We start from the raw sequence: 7053 nt of genomic DNA on the forward strand, positions 1-7053 counted from the left end.
TTATTCACAATATACGAATAAGGTTTTATAAAAAATACAAATAGTTGCAAACCTTCTCAAATCATGCGCCTATTAACAAGTATTTCTTATAATACTGTAATGTAATAATTAGACAAAAAGAATTAAGCTGTGAATACAATTTTACTAAAAAACCAGCTAGAATTATTCACGGTCACTATTTTGAGGTCGGAAAAAAAAAAACTTCATAAAACTCCAATTCGGAATTCAAATAAATTCCATAATTAAACTGCATAGCGAAGGGATTGAATAATAAAATTTACGAATGCATTCGAATACATAAATCATTCGGAACATTTCTCGAAGTGAGCTATAAAGTCGATATTTAAAACAACTAACGAACGATTTTAACGAACATCGACTCTTTGATCCGCTGCGTGTTCTATATCATGGAACTGTTGAATAAAAACCTTCAAACGGCATTTCGGAGCTGCTTACGTAAACACTGAACGATTTTATTTGAAAAAGTCATCGGTTTTATTTTTAAAATTGTCATTTCCCTGTGACCGTGACTGCTACGTCCGAGGTGCGTAAAATATACAAAATTATTTTTGTGCGAATTTGTGAATGTAACTACAATTAAATGACTTTGCGGTTTTAAATGAATTTGAAAATTCTAGTCGCTCCATCGCTTTTAAGGCCTCGTACAACGCACTCTGACGTCAGTGAACTGAAAATTGAAAGCCAAATGCAGCGACATGCAAACGCGACTATTAAATTATAAATAAAAATATTTGACCTTTAATACAATGATATAAAACTGACATCACACCGCGCTTGTTGTAAATTGATGAAAATAAAGCTTGCCAAAATTAACTATGATTTAATTTCGGTGTATTAAAAAAACTTGTAAAGTTGTTAATATTTACCATTTCCTATATCCGTGCGAAGATCTGCAAACATCTACGGAAACCAGACACTAATTACAACAAATCGATAACGCTATGTATAACAACCAGTCTCACTGTGTATCGGTTATTGAGAATCGATAAAAATCACACGACACACTACTTTAATTTTTCAAACATCGAACGGATACGAAAATTGTGAGTCGCGGGAAGGCGGGAAAAGTAATGAGCGGTCCGCCCGGCACACGCGCTCTTGCCACTGAAACTGAGTTCGATGCCAACATTGCCAACCCGTCAACCTAACCGCCAAAGACGACGTCACACAACCAAAGTTTGCCAAACACATTCGACCAATTCGTATCTGCGCTAATTCATACTAACCGTAATACATCATTAGACCATTTTAATTCGTTTGTTTAATATGACCAACTTTTATTTGAATTATGAACTCTTAGTGTATTAGTCGAACGGTAATGTTTGTGTGTGTAATCATTATCGATGCTAAACAAAGATTAGAAGATTTAGATAGAAACGGACTAAGGGCGGAGACTTTTGACTTCTTATTCTTCTTTCTTTCCTATTACCCTCTACTGGGGTGTAGGGCTCGAATCAAATCCTTCCATTTACATCAGTCTTGAGGACAGAGGTGGATTATCCGTAAGGCAAACTAGGCACGTGCCTAGGGGCGTGTAGTTACATGGGGCGCGCAAGCTCAGAATTTTTAAATAAATAAAGAAAATAACATATCGACGATTAAGAACTAAATGCTGATCTATAATCTAAATCTATAATAGATTATATTGCACAAGCATCTATATACTCGTATTATGCAATATTGCGGGTTTGTTTGTATTTCATTCGCGCATTAGCGTAAGTACAAGGGTCCTTCCATGAAAAACTTTTAATTGACTACAAACTTACTCGTAAGAAAAAACGTCTACTAATACAAATTGTCAAAACTTGTCAAAAAATTTATTAGTCAAAGTATTTCTTTCTACATTAATGAAGTCGTCGTGGCCTAAAGGATAAGACGTCGTCCGGTGCATTCGTGTGTAGCGATGCACCGGTGTTCGAATCCCGCAGGCGGGTACCAATTTTTCTAATGAAATACGTACACAACAAATGTTCACGATTGACTCCCACGGTGAAGGAATAACATCGTGTAATAAAAATCAAACCCGCAAAATTATAATTTGCGTAATCACTGGTGGTAGGACCTCTTGGGAGTCCGCACGGGTAGGTACCACCACCCCGCCTATTTCCGCCGTGAAGCAGTAATGCGTTTCGATTCGAAGGGTGGGGTAGCCGTTGTAACTATACTGAGACCTTAGAACTTATATCTCAAAGTGGGTGGCGCATTTACGTTGTAGATGTCTATGGGCTCCAGTAACCACTTAACACCAAGTGGGCTGTGAGCTCGTCCACCAATCTCAGCAATAAAAAAAAAGTTAAGATTGGGTACGTATATATAAATCTACAGTGGTTTTTACGGATGATCCGTTATAACTACTGAACCATGTATCCGATTGACTTGAAACTTAATGGATAGGCTAATATTTATGAGTGTTGGACTCCCTAATAATAATGACAATCCCTACTAATATATAGGTAAATGTGAATGTAAGTTTGTTTGTTACTCTTTCACGCGAAAACTACTCAACCGATCATCATGAAACTTTGTACACATATTCTTGGAGGTATTAGAAGTAACATAGGATACTTTTTATTTAAAAAAAACAAATATATTTTACGAAAAATTAATAAATTGTTTGTCAAAAAATCTCAAAATCTATCTTCTTCAACGCCACCTATCGGTTCAGTAATGAAGTACTAATCCTGAGTACTGTAATACCGTTGCACTGTATTACTGACGGTCACGTCAGTATCCAATCCAATTGACTATAGTTTTAGCTGTTTGGGATTTTTCTATATTTATTGTTATTTTCTTCTGTCATTTTCTTCTGTCATTATGCAAGCTTATCTTGAAAATGTCGTAAGCGAGATTCAGGCATCTGTCAAATATCTTGCGTTGTATGATGGCTACCCGCCACAATATGGAGTGAAACGAAATAAAATGAAATGAGATGAGATGATATGGAATGAAATATAACCTTAATATAGTGGTGGTCATTTACTGAGATTTTTTCAATGGACTTTTTGGAGGATCCCGAGAAGTTACGTCCAGCTGCTTTGTTTCATTTTCCCACATTTGTGCACTTTCACAGATATTAAACAGTCAATAAACCACCGTTATTACACATTTAAACCTGAAGAAACACTAAATAGACAAAATAAAACAAATCACACAACTTCACTCCTCGCGTTCCCGCCAAAAAGTTCATATCGTGGTATTTAATTTCATAAAACAGAGTACATAAAGGATTTGGCTAAATGCTATGTTACCTTCGCCTTTTCTGTTGGAAAAATATAACTAGTACTTAGGCCATAACTATGTATGTTTTATATAAACACGTCCAAGCGACCTCTGTATATACCTACGAGTATGTAAAATTTTAATTGTGATTAATGAAATATACAGCACGTTCCATTTTAAATTAATGTAGATCCACAAGTCATTTTATTATCAGGTAAAACTGTTTTATTAGCCGTTTTACGTAAAACGGCTCGGTTAAGTTACGATTGTTTATATATAGATTGTCTTTGTTCGAACTTAGAGATCTTTGTGTCGACGAAAGCGTACGAATTTATCTTCATTTTAAAACGAGGCTTTTTATTAACGCTGAGGAATTTATCATTTCGGATACCCGGCCACCGAGATACGGGCCGGGTTACGTCGGGCCCCAGCCTTGTCTTGTTTTCTATAAGAGGGAGAGTGCGAAGACCGGTGTCCTCGTCCTCTTTCTATTGATCCTAGGACACCACGTCTTGAGAAAGGGGTGCGAAATTGAGAACAGTGTGAGTTGCGCAAGATCCGCCCGCAAGAACGACACCCGACTAACCCCATTGAGTTTCTTCACTCCGGCTAAATGGGGACCCCTGTACCAGGAGCCCCCGGCACGCCCGGCATTCGACAGTCCCTGCCGAAGCTAAGCGGGGGCTTTCTGCTCACACCAACCACTCATCTCGCTCGCGTCACCTTTAAAAACCAGCCTAAAATCGACTAACTAACCAACTAGGAAGGAACTGGATACGTAATAACATTCAAATTCAATTCTCAGTCATAGTCTAACTCGATTTATTTACATTGCCACTTCTATAATATTTATCAGACTACGAAATGCAATGGACTGATGCCAATTCTGACCGTCGGTCATGACTTACGGGAGTGTGGTGTTCGCTCACGTGGCCCGGACACCCATAGACACAATTCAATCCATACAATCCCGCTTTTGCAGGTTCGCCATCGGAGCTCCTTGGTTCGTGAGGAACGTCGACCTACACGACGACCTGAGCCTCGAATCGATCCACAAACACATGAAGTCAGTGTCGGAACGGTACTTCGATAAGGCTATGCATCATGATTATCGCCTTATTAATTTATTGCCGCCACTGACTACTCCCCGAATACTGCACACGCAGTCACCGTCGATGCCCTCGTTCTTACGGATCCATCAGAGCCAACTTTGCACTAGACGCCTTTAGCTCTAACACTAGGAGCTGGCTTAGGGACCCCGGTAACCGTACTCGTCAAACTCGGCAAAGAGTTCGACGTGCAACCAAATCCATGGATCAACACGCTGCATTTCCCGGCGGATCTTCTCAGCGGGTCGCTACTTCGATCTGGTAGTGGATTCATTCGCGAAGCAGCTGCTCTTGAGTTGTAAGGTCTCCTTCGGAAGCGCTCGGGCAGCTGTTAACTAATCCCACCCCTCCTGGCTGAGCCAATGCTCGCCCACCTGTCCTGGTGAAACAGGAAAGGCTTCCTAGCCACCAGTAATCCCTGAATCATAAAAAAAACAAGTGGTGACATTCGCATTGCAATGTCTATGGGCTCTAGGACTAACATAAAACAATATTCGCCGAAAGTTTGTCTGCCCATTTGACGCAATAAAAGAGACGACTTTGAAAAATAAATTTAACGGTGAATCATCACAGACAACGAATCAGAGCCCCGAATATTGAATACTAGCTTTTGCCCGCGACTTCGTCCGCGTGGAATAGTTACTTTGGCATAACGCTAAATTTTACCCGCGACTTATTTACAGCACACAGGATTGGAACTTCATTACTGAACCGGTAGATGGCGTTGAAGAAGCTATATTTTGAGATTTTTTGACAAATATTTTTTTAATTATTCGCAAAAAAATTTTTTTTTTTTTCTTAATAAAAAGTATCCTATGCTACTTCTAATACCTCCAAGAATATCTGTACAAAGTTTCATGATGATCGGTTGAGTAGTTTTCGCGTAACAAAAAGCGTAACAAAAAAACTTACATTCACATTTATATATTAGTAGGGATTATTCTTGTCTGTTTCGGAAAACATTAATGTGATGGTGCTTTGAAGTTATTCTTAAAAACAATTTATGTAACAATAAGTGAAGTTTGCTACACATGAAAAAAATTCTATTGCAAACATGATTTACGTTTTGACAGGCGAATGCACGGCACACCTGGTGTTAAGTGGTTACGGGAACACACAGACTTATTAGTTAACTATATGTGTTTTATTTATTTTTTATCAAGCTTTTATCTCCTCGGCTGAGCGTCGAAATCTCTGATAATAATAATCTTAATACAATATTCTGTCTCCTAATTCAGTTATCTTCAGCGCGGATACCATTCACGCCTCGACGAGATCTATCTTCTTCCATTTTACCTGCAACGCAGAGTTTCTCTGGGCATTCTCCACCCCTTCTGGCAATGCGTCCGATGTATTCTGAGAACACTCTATACCCGTGAAAATCTTTGAACAGCTTCTTAGTACTGGAACATAAATCATCCGACGATTCAACTCGACTTCCAATATGATTAACTGATGTTCCTTACGTTCAGGGACACTACACACATTTGCATGATCTCATTATATACATATATAGGTTTACTAACGTAATTAATACTAGTATTCTACTGTAATAAAAGACTACTTACTATGACCAGAAATGAAATGTTTAGGGCCTTTGAGCAAATTTTTTTCATCTTTTTTTATTGCATAGATAGGTAGGTGGACGGGCTCCGCCAGACTAGACACCATGTTCAGCCCGATGAGTCGCGACGGACGCCTTGCGACCGCCAATAAGTCGGATCCAGGGGGCCGCGACGGACATCGTGTGCCATTTGACATCTCGCGGAAAAATAATAAGTAGTCACTATTTCCGTAGGTCGTCCATTACTTTTGAGTTATTTCTTGAGAATATTTGCGAGAAAACACCTCAACGACGATTCTTGGTATTTGGTTCCTTGGTATTTATTTCCTAGGAGATTTTTTTTATTGCTTATATGGGTGGACGAGCTCACAGCCCACCTGGTGTTAAGTGATTACTGGAACCCATAGACATCCACAACGTAAATGCGCCACCCACCTTGAAATCTGTGAATAGTCAATAACTACCACCATAATCCACGGAATGCTGGTGGTGGGACCTCTTGTGAGTCCGCACGGGTAGGTACCACCACCCTGACTATATCTGCCGTGAAGCAGTAATGCGTTTCGGTTTGAAGGGTGGGGCAGCTGTTATAACTATACTGAGACCTTAGAACTTATATCTGAAGGTGGGTGGCGCATTTACCTTGTAGATGTCTATGGGCTCCAGTAACCACTTAACACCAGCTGGGCTGTGAGCTCATCCACCCATATAAGCAATAAAAAAAATCTCCTAGGAAATAAATACCAAGGAACCAAATACCAAGAATCGTCGTTGAGGTGTTTTCTCGCAAATATTCTCAAGAAACAACTCAAAAGTAATGGACGACCTACGGAAATAGTGACTACTTATTATTTTTCCGCGAGATGTCAAATGGCACACGATGTCCGTCGCGGCCCCCTGGATCCGACTTATTGGCGGTCACAAGTCGTCCGTCGCGACTCACCGGGCTGAACATGGTGTCTAGTCTGGCGGGTTATGTAGTGCAATAAAAAATACGTTTACTGCTTACTAAATTCACAGTTTTACAGCAAATTTTACATGCAATGTCTATTCAGCATGAATACATACCGGTCATCGTTCTCGTCGAACCCGTCGCTTGCGATGTAGGGCTCGGCGAATAAATTAACCCACAGACACAGC

General features: G+C 39.7%; 1 protein-coding gene across 1 annotated transcript in view; it reads right to left on the reverse strand.

Annotated features, from left to right (window-relative positions):
• Window positions 1–1133, reverse strand: part of LOC101743771 (rho GTPase-activating protein 6) — a 149305-nt gene extending 148172 nt beyond the window's left edge. The window contains exon 1 of the mRNA XM_038015307.2: window positions 888–1133. The gene's annotated coding sequence lies outside the window, so the exon portion shown is untranslated. The remainder of the gene's footprint in view (window positions 1–887) is intronic.
• Between the last annotated feature and the right edge of the window lie 5920 nt (window positions 1134–7053).

The sequence above is a fragment of the Bombyx mori genome, chromosome 14, assembly GCF_030269925.1.
Source record: "Bombyx mori chromosome 14, ASM3026992v2".
In the NCBI taxonomy this organism is placed as follows: domain Eukaryota; kingdom Metazoa; phylum Arthropoda; class Insecta; order Lepidoptera; family Bombycidae; genus Bombyx; species Bombyx mori.